Genomic DNA, 15256 nt, shown 5'->3' on the forward strand with positions numbered 1-15256 from the left:
AGAGAGAGACAGAGAGAGACAGAGAGAGACAGAGAGAGACGGAGACAGAGAGATAGAGAGACAGAGAGAGAGACAGAGAGAGACAGAGAGAGAAAGAGAGATTGGAAATTGGACCCAAGGCCTTTGCTAATGGGAATTATACCCAAGGTATTTCCCATCTCCCTTCCCTTTTTTCTAAGACAGGATCTTACTAAATTGCTGAATTGCCTGGAATAGGTCAAATGAGATCTTCTGGTCTCAGCCTCCTTGAGTATTGGGATTATAAGTGACTACTATCAAATTCAGCACAGAAGTAACATCTCTTCTGCTATCTGGGGATATCCTTATCCGGAGAAGCTGGGACATAAATTTAGCCATCACAGTGAAATTGAAAATTAAATTAACACTAGAGTGTTAATTAACACTAGAATTAAATTAACTAGAGTTCACAACCTTCTGTGACACAACTGAGTTGTCTAATATACATCTCTAAGGTTTTTATGATCCACTTTAAAAGTACAGACATACTATAAAAAACCTAAGTGCACAAAGACACCGATATAGGCAACTTTTGATCTGATCATCAATGCCTCCAAACCTCTAGCATTGTGTAAGGTTTCCTATGAACTGAAAATAATGATTCTATTTTAATGATGAGATTTGCAAAAGTGGTAAAATACCACTTTTGTGACAAGATTATAAAAGGTGGAAGCTTCTACCTCTTTTATAGTCTCTCTCTCTCTCTCTCTCTCTCTCTCTCTCTCTCTCTCTCTCTCTCTCGTTCTTATATGTTTGCTGTGATGAAATAAGCTGGAGAAAGTCATCAAAAGGCATCTAGAGGGCAATGCCTATCAAGGTGCAAAGGACCTTAGTCAAGAAGATCTCAGAAAACCAAAGTCAGAGAGTTTGGAAACTGATTTTTCTCCAGTTGAACATGCATATAAGACCATAAACACACTTGAGTCTTGGCTGCAGCCTGGTGAGAGCTTTTGAAATAAAGTCCCAGATAAGTGGTGCTCAGATTCCTGACCTTCAACCTGAAGAAACAGTGAATCTATTTTACATTAAGCTAGTAAATTTGGAGGCAAATCATCCCTAAGAGGTAGATAACTATTGTGTATAAATGTGTGGTGTTGACTTTTTTGCAAAGGAGAAAAAGATAATGATATTCAATAGGAAAATTTCAAACGTAGTTACACAGCTACAAAGAGAAATTGAATATTTTTTACCAATATGTGCAATTCAAAAAATCATGTAGAATTGGAGGGAAAAGATAGAGTGGAGCATAATGTTAGCAGATAGGAGAACAGAAGTCATTGGGAATTTTCCTCTTCCCTCAGGTAATCACTCAGCAACATTGATGCCCCACCGCTGCCATGTGCCTGCAGCTTTTGCCTTGTCTGCTGCCCTGTTTTCCTACCATCTTCCCTATTGCACAAATCTCTTGGGGGATTCTGAGCTGTGTTTTCTGCTATAAGCAACATTAGGAACTTTTGATCCCCGGAACATTGATATGTGAATGTGAGTCAAAGGGAGGGGTTGTACACAAATGCTCTCAGACTTGGAATGAAAGAGAGCAACGTGAATGACTCTCGATGAAAAATCTATGTCACAACTTGCATATTAATGATTAGGTTCAAAAAATGATTAGGTTCAGTTAGTCAATTTTACTTATCCCCTTATTTGAGGGTCTATAATTTAAAAGAAATCACTCTTCAAAATGAGTTAATTTGCTGATTTTCCTCTCTGGAGAAAGGGGGCAAATTTAATCTTACTAGGTTTTTCTAAATATCAACTAGACATAAATGAGAACAATATTGGGATTATCTAAGAGTTTTTGTTTGACAAATAAAGAAGTAAATTGGTTTTTAGGATGCTACACAGACATGGTTAAAAGAGAAATCGGATGTATGGAGATTTATGACACTTCAATTTATATTGTAGTTCTTCGATTGTTTTTCTCCATGGCTTTTCAAGAAAGCAGTGTTTCTAAAAAGCCTGAAATAGAAGTCAAAAGGTTTTGACTTACAAAGGACACAGGAAGTACACAAAGGAACCTGAATTTTGAAAGACTAGGTCAATTTTCAAGACACACTGTCCTCCAAGCAGAGCTGTCTCATGGACCCAAGTTTTCAGTTTTGATGTCTTCGACATTGATTTGTTACATGGCCTGGAGGCAGATTTTGAGCCTCCCCTGGTCTCTCCTTAGCTGTGAAATGAAGACGAAAATTCTGAGGCTCAAAGTGATTTAGTGGGAATGAAATAACAGCATCAAGTCCTTTGAAAAGATGAAGTGATAAGTGTCTCCTTTTAGCCCCTATCAGATGTTATACAATTTTCCATTTAAGTGAAAATTAACTTCAAATTTATCACACTACAGTTTTGACCTGCTCACCCGTTGATGAGGGGTCCTGAAATACCAATTGTAGGTTGTCTGAAACAGTAAATAGGACTGACCACATGGAAAGCTCACATCTAGAATGTCCAGAGAAAAATCACATCTACCAAGTAATCCTTTATACAATTCCTGTGCTCCCAAGAAGACCATATTTGAGGGTCAGCGAGATAGTTCTGCAGACTAAAGGTCATGCTTAGGCAAGTACAGGGGCCAGGGTTCAATCCCTGGCACTGCATGCTACGCTGGCCCCGCTTTCAGGTATGCTGAGCCAGCACTGGGGTCTGGGTATGCTGGCACATGCCTGTAATCCCAGCACTGGGGAGGCAGAAAACATAAGGATCAATACAAGTTGGAGCTGCATAGTGAGACCTTGCATACACACACACACACACACACACACACACACACACACACACATCATATTTGGCTTTTGAATGAAATGTAAAATACTATCTTGTTTGCAATTTAATTCTTTCTAGGCAGAAATAGAATATTTACTCTGGATTCCCAAGAATAATTTAAAGTCAAGAATAATTTAAAGGGGGCCGGGGAGATGGCTCAGTAGAATAAGCGCTTCCCTGGCAAGTGCAAGGGCCTGAGTTCAATCCCCGGTTCTGAAAAAAAAAAAAAAAAGAATAATTTAAAGTAAAAGAGCTCCTATATCTTCTCTTAGTATTTTCTCTTATTTTATTGACAATGTAGAATAATTCCTGGCCACAAAGTCAAGTAGATTTTTCAGAAACAAGAAAACAACGCACAAGCAAACTAACAAAGAGTATACAAGGACTTAGAAAATGGAAGTTAGGACACATGCCATTTAAAAGCAGTGTGGGATAGTAGGTGAGTGTTTGGACTCTGCAGTCAAATTCAATTTGAGCTTAAATCTCCAGTCAGTCAGATTCTGGCCACACATAATTGGGTGAATGAAGCTTGTTTTTATAGTTCCTTTTCTTTCTCTATAGATTCAGTTGCCTGAGGTCAGAGAATACACCCTACTGTCTTTCATTCCTGAAGCATGCGCCACATAGATTGGGTTTGATGAACATCTCTAGAATCAGTTAGACGAATACACTGAAGACGAGGGTGCCTAACAGTGTTGTATTTTGTATTTTAAGTACACTATTTTGCATGCTGATAAGTCTTGCCCAGTGTAACCCACAATGAAGTTTGGAAAAGGAGAAAATGACTCTTCAAGTGCTTTCCTCAAATACCAAGGCCACTTTTCCCAGGTTCTGCTTCCCCAAGATTTAGAAGAAGCTACTAAAGCAAAATCAAAGAAACAGATGCAGAATTGCTGCTGACGAAATCATGTGCCCTATTAAAGAGCATCATAGTGATTCCTCTCAAGCCAATTTTCTTAGAGAAGCAAAGATCTCTTTTTTTTCAGGGATGGAATTAACTCATTATACTCAGCCTTGAATAAAACTTAGCTATTGTCAAGGCTGCTGAAAGCATTCTGGTGGTCTACTGCTTTGGATGGCGTAGAATAAACTGTAGGTCTAAAATATCAGCATCAAATGCAATCAACTTTCAATTCCCAAAGAAATTAATGTTTTCAATCTAAAGCCCAAGCACAAACTAAATTGGAAGAGATAGTGTGAGTTGGCCAATGAAATAAAGTTTACTATGATGTGGGTATAGATGAACAATTTCAGAATTTTAACTAATGAATGTTGAGGGATATTCCAAAATCTCTCTTCCTAAATTCATCCCTAGTCAAGAATTCCCAAAGTCCTTTGCTTTCCTCTAATCTACTTGCTCAGCTACATCCTTCTTGTTTTTTTCATGTGAACACAGAAAATATACTTTCTAATAATTTGCTATCAAATCTGTATTTTTTCTCTGTAATGGCTAACAAATAATTGCATGAAAGGATACTTGTACAGCTTTAAGTAAAGAAAACAACATATTCCTAAAATATACTAACACAGAAAGTAGTATAGTACAATAAAAGAATATGTTTCCACAAGGAGCCTTTCAGTCTTTGTATCATTTCTATCTAATTAGAAACTTTTAAGTAGTTCATTCAGTCCCTTCTTTGAGCTTTGGTTTTCTCATGGGAAAAAGGAAGAGAGTGTACTATTCAATTTCTAAACTAACTAGATTATTACTATTGTTTCCTGCCCCCAAACCATTCATGTAAATCTTCACTCCCTGAAAATATTTTTTTTATGTAAAAAAACTTTTCACAAAGAAAAGTACATTTTATCTTCATACTTCTTTCCGAAGTAACTTAACTTTGGGAATGATACCCCTGCTGCCTGCTTATGTAGTCTGGTAGACTTTTCATATTTTACCTTTACACCACTTCAGAGTAAGGCACAGTTTACATATAAATGATGTTTTGATATCTTCATGCACTTATTTGTAACTTAAAGAATGTTGGCAATGATTAGTGTAATTATGTAAAACCATCATTGTTGCAAATGATTCTTAGGTTATTTCCAATAATTCAGGCGAGTCCAAATGACATGCCTACTACATCAGAAATTTACACAGACTAGAAAGTCCTAGGCTTCCAGAATGACTGTCAAAGCATTGTAGCACTGGTAAGAACATCGAGAATAGTTGGTTACAGGCAGCCATTGGTATCAGTGAGTTCTGAAGTGAGGCACCAGAACAGTTGACATAGAATCAATATTTGGGAATAAGGACAGGCAGTAGATAATTAACATCATTGCTTGATGTTACCACTAGTCTGACTGCTGGAAGAACACATAAGGCTGTGTCATGAAGAGCTGATATCCAGAAAGACTGATGGAATTCAAGACTTGCTCTGAGCCTCTGTAGGCTCTGCACTTAGACCTGTCTGAGTAGGTTTTCTACAATCATTAAAATGTGACCACCTAATGTTTATGCATATGGATAATCAAAGCAAACGAACTCATCCTAAGGAAGGAAAGTGAGTCAGAAAATATGCATTGTGCTTCCTTTTAGTAGGTTCTTTTTGGAACAGATATCCTATTTTGAAACCGAATGAAGCACTTTGCTAAAGTTGGTCCTAAAGGTAGGATTGGTATTTTGAGAAAAGGTTTGCACCACAAAGAAAAAAAAAAATGAAAAGCCAAGATCATAAAACTTCTGTGTAGGAAGGATGGAGTTAAAAAAGCAGGATTTTGTGAGGCTGTTAGTTACATGAAAAGGGCAATGTCCTTTTTCCCAGTAGGAGAAAATGAAAGTGATAAGAAATGGAAATATTCATCACTCTTTGGAGCAGAAAAGCGATGGAAGACTTTGTTAAATAGATGCAATCTCTCCTCAGGGAGCTTGAAAGGAATGAGCCACCTATGATCATCCAGAGGAAAGCAGCTCATTGGAAACACCGGCAGTGGGTCAGGAAAGGCAGTCCCACAGCGTAGGGCAGTCTGTGGTACTCGGTCAAGCCTGTTCCTTTGTGAGAAGGAACAAGCCCACACGCGAAGGAACGCATTCACAGATGAACGAGTCAGCACACTTCCAAGGAGGAGGTCGCAACAACATTTACTGGTCAAGGAAGCAGAAGAATTAAGAAGAAAATTTTTCCTATCTTTTTTTCTCTTTTCTTTCTCTCACTCTACTTTTCTCTCCCTGTCTCAGGAACCTAGCATTTAGGTTTAACTAAGATTATTGTAGAAAATAAGCCCTACTTTGCTGCGCCATCGAAGTTTCTACTTCCAGAGCTGTGAACTCCCCAGGACTTCAGTGTCCATTGACCTAGTTTAGATCAGACCTGAAGTCCTGGTCTAATCCCATATGGGACAGCAGAGGGGCCACACTGAATAAGTATTCATGTAAGTACAGGGTTGGAGGCAAAGAAATAGTTCTTGGAAATAGGGCACTGTATGTTCAGACACCACAATAAGAATATATCAAATGCATATAGAGAAAACTGTAGGAAGGAGAGGAAGTAAAGTAGAAGGAATCGTTGTTTTGCTTTGCTTTAAATATAGTCTAAGGGAGATTCCAGAGACATTGTTCATAGAATTCTTAGAAGAAAATGCCACACATGAAAGCCCAAAAGAGGAGGAAAGATAAAGATAAAGCTTTTGTTATCACAGGTCAAAGAAGAAATTTTACCCCTTCTTTTGGAAAAGCCTTGCGGTGATTTAGGTATTAAAAAGTTAAGTAAGTTTCAGAGTTAACATTAAAGAGTCAAGCCCTGCTGGTGAAGTAGCTCAGCGATCTAAGAGACTGCCTGGCAAGTACAAGGACCCAGGTTTGATCATCAGTACCACACGTCCTGCTGGTCCTGGAACTCTGGGCCAACTGTGCTGGCCCTGAAACTGGGCATGGTGGTGCATGCCTGTAATCCCAGCGCTGGGGAGGCTAAGACAGCAGAATCAGTAAGAGAGTGTACCCTGTATCAAAATAAGAATAAGTTTTTAAAAATTAATGAGTCAAGCCTGGTCCATGTGTGAGTCAGTCACACAAAATCAAAGTCCTGGCTGCTGTACATATCCCCGCTCACAGGGCTTGTGCTTTTGGTATAGAATTCTGTACCATTTTTATATCAAACATAAAGGCTTGCACTAACATGTGGCAAGGAGAAGTAAGATGTTTTAAATTTAAAGGCTGTACAGTATAATACAAAGTATTTCATAAGAGAATTCATCTTGCAAGACTTGCTTTTTGTTTGAACAAATTCATAATAGATATTGTAAAGTATGCTGAAATCAGAAACTGCTATGTTTGAAGTGGCCAGCTCAGCTTGCCCTTGGGGCAGGGCTGGCACAGCATGTGGTGCCAGGAGGTGGAACCGTGGTCCCTGAGCTTGCCTAAGTTTGCCTAAGCAGGCTCTTTAGACTGCTATCTCCTTGGCCCAATAATCTCTTGACGTGATTGTCAAACTTGTTCAGGTATGACAAGCTCTTTAAAAAACAAAGAATATGTTGAATCTGTAGATGTTGATAGTTTCAATTGATGAAAAGATTACAGAACAATATAAAGTTGCTAAAAATTGAGAAAAACTTTGTGAAATATTTTATCATATTAAATATATATTGTGGGTTTTTTTGTGTGCTGTTATATGACTTATATATGAAACTTGGTATCTGCTATGGAGGATATTATAAGCAACTTTGTAATACTCAGGAACCTCAAGTAATACTCAAGTTAACAACCATTGGCTTTTGACCTAAATTTTTTCTACAGATGGAGGGGCGGAAGTGACATAAATACACAATTTCACTATGATCAAAAATCTAGACCATCAGTAGGAGAAACAAGGATGGGGTTCAATTTCCTGGGCAAAGACATCAATTCCAGACTCTTCTGTCTACCTAGTTTAATTGCCCCATTATTTTTGCCTTTAAATGTCATTACTTGACTTGCATCTTATATATACACAATATATACCTCAAATAAATATATCCTAAAGATACACATATCCTATCCTAAAGATAGATAGATAGATAGATAGATAGATAGATAGATAGATAGATAGATAGAATATGAATATTTTGAAGTATATAGAAATCCAGAATCGAAAATGTCATATTTTCAGTGAAGATTGTAGAGGTACTCTGGTAGTAACATGGATGAATGAACAGAACAACAAACTATATAATTATTTCCTGCCTCCAGTATAGAAGAGAATTTTGAAAATTCTGAGCTTGCTCCAGAGAAGCATCCTAATACTTTTAGCCTGTTTCTATTTGCTTCTCTGTTCATTTCTCTAGTTGATAACATTAGAAGACTTCACAAAATACATAAGAAATCCATAAAAAAAGGTATACACTTATCTTGCTCCAAAGAGGTGACTAGGTAACTGAGAAGACACACGTCTCTTCCATTAAGACTGAATTGTAATGTCAGTCTCTAAAAAGAAGATCAATAACTCCATTTTTGGTGAATGCATTTTGGGAGCTCCTACACACCCCACCCCCGAAACACAGACTTATATGAACCTGCATGTTTACAATATGTCCTGTCTGTCCTTGAAAAAAAAAACACCACACATCAGCTGAAAGTTGTATATTTATTCCTATTTACTTTAAAGCAGATATGTCCTGGTAAAAATATAACTATAATATATAATTTTATTTTTTGTAATAAATACATTGCCAAATATTGTAGAAGGGACTTTCTCCTTCCTTTCAAAATAAAAACCGAAAAACTCACCCCCAGATTTTTAGCTTCATTGTGCTGATAGGAACAAATTTTGCAAAGGTGCATGTCATCATATTCATTTGCTACAGCTATTTGGGAGGTTGAATTAATCTCTGCAGCTTCTTTGAAAAGAAAAACCACACTTAATGGCCACACTAAATAATTTTTCAGATATGGGAAGGGCAGCATGTTTAAGTTCCAGTAGCTTGAACTGGGCATTCATGTCCCATTTGTAAGGATTCCTAATGTTTTCTTCATTATAATTCTAGTCACTCATTGAGTTCCATTATAACTTATATTGATTCTATTTTCAGGAGTATGGGATGAGACAAAGAAGTAATTAAGTAGTTTTTCAAAGAAGAACCACTGTCACCTAAAATCATTACAGAAGAATAAAATACCTACCATTTTCTACCATATCTAAACTAATTTGAAGTTAATTAATCAGCTTTATAAGGCAAAATTTGGAAACTTGTAACAATTTAAAACGACCTATTTTATAGATACCTATGAATACTCATGAATTTATTCAAATTTTGTCTTGGATATCAGCCATGTTCTGAGAATAACTACAGCTTTATGCCACATGCATGAAAATGTATACTTTTAAAGTGAAAATCTTGTACAAATACTGTCTATACCTTGGGCATATTCTGAGGTTAAGGCATTGCTTAGCAGAAAATTAATGTAAGTTTCAAATCATTTAAATAAGGTCAGTTGGGGGCATTGAGAGAGATTAGCTGTGCTACTGAGAAGCCCAAGGTGGGCAATGTGCTCTTTAAATAAAAATTTAAATATGGATGAAATATGACCCTTGGCTATGTCGTTTCAATTTAGGTAATTGCCATACAAAGGATATGGTAATGAAATGTGTGAACAGGGGTGGTAAAAGTCTGCAAGTTGTTGAGAATGCAGGCAGATGCAAAAGTTAATAGTTACTCATCCACTTTACTAATATAAGAAAAGACCTACCTGATGTAGAAGCAGTCTTGCTTAGATCCAATTACGTGTGGCCTTTTAGATAATTAAGTATGGTTGACTTTCTCTAAAGTGGTCACTTCAGATGTTTCCCTTTGTTTGGACTGGGCTGTATTTTACAGGACCGAAAATATATCTATTTTTTTTTGGAAGAGGAGTGTGGGACTGCTTACCCAAGAACAACTAAAGATGGCCTCCATGTTCCACAGAGCCATTTTTGCTTTAATCCCAGGAATATATGATTGAAAGATACTTAAGCCATTGGTTTGGCAACTATCTTTGCATTTTTTTTGGTGTGTCAGGTGCCGTTATAGAAGAGACAGGGATGTAGAAGCAATTAGAATACGTAAGTTGCCTGTACCTCCATTCAAACTAAAGCAGTTGTCCTATTTATGGGCAGTTGTACAAGATAATAAAGACTCTGGGAGCTAAAAATAATTTCAAAATCCATTTTTATTATCTTATAAATGAAATCTTTCCTTCTGGTGGAAAGAATTTTCACAAGATCCAGTAAGTTATTAGAAATAGGATTATGAACATAACCTTATCTTTGAACGTAAAGATGAATAGGACAGTTCATGAGATTATGTCTCTCTCCATGGTGCTGATATTGTTTTTATGCTTGTTCTTCTAACTCCCAGAATGCAGTAATTTCCTCCCAAATCTTCCAGTTGCTCACAGTTTTTGTTGTTTGGTTGTTACATTTTATTTTGTGAATAAATTTTACAAAACATTGCTATAAAACAGAATGAACTCTGATTTATAATTCACGCTACAAGGAATTAATTTCATAAATTTTGGTAATTCTATCACAACTCTAGTACTTGCAGCTATAAATAACATGCTTGTTCTTAGCTTCTCTCTCTCTCTCTCTCTCTCTCTCTCTCTCTCTCTCTCTCTCTCACACACACACACACACACACACACACACACATTGCATTCCTGCATAATCCATCAGTTTATTCAAATAGTGTACTAATGTATAGAAGAAAGTAATGCATTGTGTGCTGAAATATATGAAAACCTTCTGCTCATTTCTTCCTAACACAGCTCTAAAAGTGGTCTAAGCCTTCCCTAAAAGAAAATATCCCTGTTGCAAAATCCTACACTAGTCCAGAAATTTCAAAATAAAATTGTACTATCATTGGATCTTTCTTTTCAGTATGACTTCACATTAACCAAACTCAAAATAAAAAGTAAATTTTCTGTATGTTACACAATATGCCCATCCTGTATTTCTTGTACTATAGGAAAAGCCTGATCATAACCAGGTCAACACTTTATTAGCTTCAGGAAGGAGAAACAAAATCACCTTTAAGGTACACTCAATCCTTTTTGTTTTCATTGAGGCACAAGACTGCAAGTTGCACACTGCAGAGGAAGACCTACAGTCTTTGACCATGTCTCCTGTGTACTCTGTAGTATTGGGGCATTTCACCTCTATGTTGGCATTGACAGCCAAACAGTGTGGTGGTAGAGACTGTTGCATTCATTTCTTTATCCTCAAATCTAACAGGTTGTCAGTCATAGAATATGCTCAAGACATGTCACTGAATGAGTCAATGATAGGAATGTTAGTTTGAAAGCTAAAACAATAAAAAGCACAGCACATATCAGATTGCATGAAAATGGGAAAGCAAGAGGCTTTACATTTTGCTTATCCATGAAAAGATAAAAATTAATATGTTTATGCATTACAAAACGTAATTTGACATATTCCTAAATATAAGGGAAATTTGTGTCTGCTATTATATTTATTCCATATCTTTGGCTAAACTCTACATCGCAAACACTGCCACTTTTAGACTGATGTTTCTGTTATCTTACCTCAGTAGGCTCTTGCACATCTATCCTCCCCGTGTAGGTCACCAGAGCTTCTGGTTAGGTGGGTTCAGTCTGTGGAGGCCACAAGCAGGTGAGTGACATGAGGGATAGGAGGAAGATCGTTGTGTTTATTTCTGAGCTCTTTGTCTGGGAGATTGCCTTGATCAGGTCATGTCCTACAGACAAAGGTCTCGGTTCCTCTGTACGCACTTCTGCTACAGGCTCTAGAAAATATACTGCTCGATTCTAGCTAGTGTCACTATCATCTTCTCCTCATTCCTTCTGATCACTCTTCTATTCCTTGGTCTTCGTGATTTTCAGATATACTTGCAAGGTAACCAGCTATAAAATGTTCTTCATAGAAGCCAGTTTGTATGCAGCATAATAAGCTTTCTCCTAAGATGCCAATCCATCAGGAGTTCAAAAGAATAATCATGTGAAAAGAAAGTTTTTCATGCCAGACAATGGTCATCAGTATCCTGGCTATTTCCTTAGTACCACCCAACATTATCTAGGGTTTGTAGATCGCTTTACCATGTATACTTTTATGTGGGAACCTTTTTCTTTTCATTATTGAACTCTGTAGTTTCAGAAGTGAGGAAAAAACCAAATACATCTTACATATTTGTTAGTGATAATATCTAGGTCATTTAGTAGGTAGCAACTTGATCCTGGGGATATCTGGCAAATGTTGAGAAAGTCTAGCTCAGATATTGCTATTGGAAAGTAACTTTTATTCAAAGTGAGTGAACCTCCACTCACAGCACCAATCATTCTACTAAATCCACTAAAACTGAACTTATCTTTCGCTCATTAAAAATTCTAAGCAATGGCTAAGAAAAAATTGAAATTCTATTTCTTACCCAAAAGCTGTAATTTGATTACATCTTTACTACCCATATACTTGTATATTCAAGCAGTTATAAGGTTATTTATGCTCTGGTGAAGTGCATAAATATTAAGTATAATCCTCAAATAATCCAGTTTATTTCATATGATTACGTTTCAAGATGTTTCACCTATGCTTCATTTCGTGTTGTATTAAAATAAAACAAAATAGAATACATTCTTTTTTGAGCAAACTCTGCTTTTACCTGGTCTCTCCATGGCAAACGGACATCAAGTTGCAGAGTCTGTTGTATTTTCTTACCACGCAGAACTGCTGGTGTCACATATTCTTCAATGTCTTAACAATATATATTTGCCACAATTGATCTTTTAGGAGTGAAATGATGCTTAAAATGCTGAAAGTGTTAATCTTGAATTCTTAAAGTTCTGTCTACAAAATGTAATCTCATGTTTTGTTTTATTTGTTTTGTGTTTTTCTCCTTATGGAAAAAAGTAAAAAGAACGTTTGAGTATAGGCAGTGGAACATAAATGGAGCAAAAGCAAGTGGAAATTTTCTGAAGGTTAAATAAGTAGAATAAAAGCATAGAAAGATTATTTTGAACTAATAGCTCCATTACTTTTTAAAAATGTATTTTGTTGTATTTTTGTTGTCTTACTATGCAGCTCTGACTCGTGGTGATCTTTCTGCTTTCAGCCTCCCCAGCGCTGGGATTATAGGCCTGCACCACTACACCTGGACTCTGACCTACTCAGCTTGCCTGGAGGTATGGTTGGCGTGGCCTATGGTGCTGGGAATTGGATCCTGATCCCTGTGCTTACCTAAGCAAACACTTAGTACACTGAACTATCTCACTTGCCCAGCCCCATTACTTTCTTTTTTTTTTTTTTTTTTTTTTTTTTTTTAAGTACAGAGTCTACAGGGTCTCATTACACAGATCAGACTCTGTGATCTGATCATAGTGATCCTACTGTTTTCAGGTCCCCAAGTGCTGGGATTACAGGCCCCCCCCCATACCATGCTCAGTTTCAATCATAGCCTCAAAACATGGGGGTGGGAGGAGCAGCATAGCATGCTGTGAATCAAATGCTGATCCTTGCGTCTGCTAAGCAGGTACTTTAATCTGCTGAGCTATCTTGCTGCCCCTGCATTACTGTCAATGAAGAATAAATGAGATTCCATGGAATTGAGTCCTTCTAAAGCCTGCAGCAATCATGCACACCAAAAGTATGTATTTTAATTCCTATATGTCTTTGTTTTTATTTTAGGGAAGGCTCTACAGGGTGTTCAGGGTCTTACTACTAGATCAGACTCTTAGTGATCTGCCTGTTTACAGCCTCCCAGGAGCTGGGATTACAGGCACACACCACATTACCCAGTCTCATTTGCTGTCTCAGTGCTCCCCCACCGGGGGAGGGTGAGTGGGGCTAACACCGCAGGCCCTGGGTTCAAACCCCTGGCCCCTGCACCTGCTTGCAGGTGCTTTAATCCACTGAGCTATTTCGCCGGCCCAAATTCCTATTTCTGTGCCTCTTAGTGTGAAATGATGTTTCTAGTAGAATGAAAGTAAGATACTGATTTTCAAACATGAAATGACAACTATTAATACAATTAAATCATTTAAGAGAAAATGGAGTTTAGTGTTTTTTTTCTATTACATGAAACTTTATAACTCCTGAATCACAGACACATTGCAAAAAAGAACAAGTACAGTTAAGGCAAATATGACAAGTAATTGAAAGATATTTGATATAGACTGATGATTTCCCCCTGTAAAAGCATCACAGTATTTTCCTACATAGCTGACTTTGTGATTTCTTATTTTCTGCTTAAGGTGGAATGGAATTGTAGTACTCTGACCACATTTAAGAACATCATATGGTGGGCTTTAGCAGTGTGTGGGGGGGGGCGCTGATGATGGGAATGGAAGAGACCCTAAGCCCGCTCACTCGCTCACCCTCCCCTCTTCCCTCAACACCAGCTGCTGTGCTTGCTGGCAGCAGTTGTCTCATCCAGGACCTATTAAGTGGATGTGGAAGGGACAGAAACACAGGACCCAAGTCAGTTCCCCCTAGAAAATGACGACAAATAAGCTTTTGCTGTCATCACTGCTCAAACACGATTCAGTTGTAGTTTGTGCCACAAAGAACTACAGCAAACCTAAAGCTCAGGTAACCTGCGCTTAACCAGTGCACGGAAGTTCTCCGTGGAATTCAAGTATCTCAGGAGGGCTTTTGTTTGATGTTTAAGGCCAAAGCCTTAGCAAAAGGACAAGGCTTCTCACGCTGTTATAAAAAGTTCCTTAGAACATTTCAGGACTTCTAGTTGTGACTGCTTCTCATGGCCTCATGATTGGAGCACTCCTGTGTCACTGTCCAAAATACTAAAATACCGTTTTCTTACAAGAGTCATAAAATCTTCTCTTTTATGAAATAAGCCAGTTTTGAAGAAAGGGAAAATAATGCCCTAATACTGCCCTAAAAACTTGATGACAAGTATGGTCCGAGTAGGAACAGATGGTCTAGACTCTTTCCTCAGCAATAGATTTGCTAGATATTTGTGTACATATTAGTGAGATTTTACATTTGAAGGACTTTGAAGCCAGACAATAAAATCCTCCAATCCCTGTTTTTTTTTTTTTTATCACAGTAGGATTATTAAAAATGATGTGGGAGCACAGAGGAAAGTGACCAATGATGTAGAGTGTGCCTAAGGTGGGTCACATGGACAGAAAATATTTTCTCAGGCTTTCTCAGAGAGTAAACTTGTCAAGCAATGGCCGTGATTCATCCACATGGTTGACATTGACAAAACATCTACAAACTACAGTACAGGGTTTCAGGGTAAATCCTGAGGGGATTTATCTGACCTTGGCAGATACAACAGTTACCTTTTTTGTTATATAGAACTTGCTTTATCTTGGTCTTAACCATCCAGCAGAAAAGTATAAACCCGAAGTATAAAAAGTAAAGCCCCATGAATATGCTCGGCTGTAAAAGGCTCAAGTCAACAACTTCAGACATTGCCAGTTCTGCAGATAACCCACTACTATTATGAACTACTGGACTATATTGAACTATTTTGTGGAATTCATGCATCTACAATATTTGAATGCCCATTTCTAACAAAACTAAACAAAACA

The sequence above is a fragment of the Octodon degus genome, unplaced genomic scaffold, assembly GCF_000260255.1.
Source record: "Octodon degus isolate 3935 unplaced genomic scaffold, OctDeg1.0 scaffold00058, whole genome shotgun sequence".
Lineage (NCBI taxonomy): Eukaryota > Metazoa > Chordata > Mammalia > Rodentia > Octodontidae > Octodon > Octodon degus.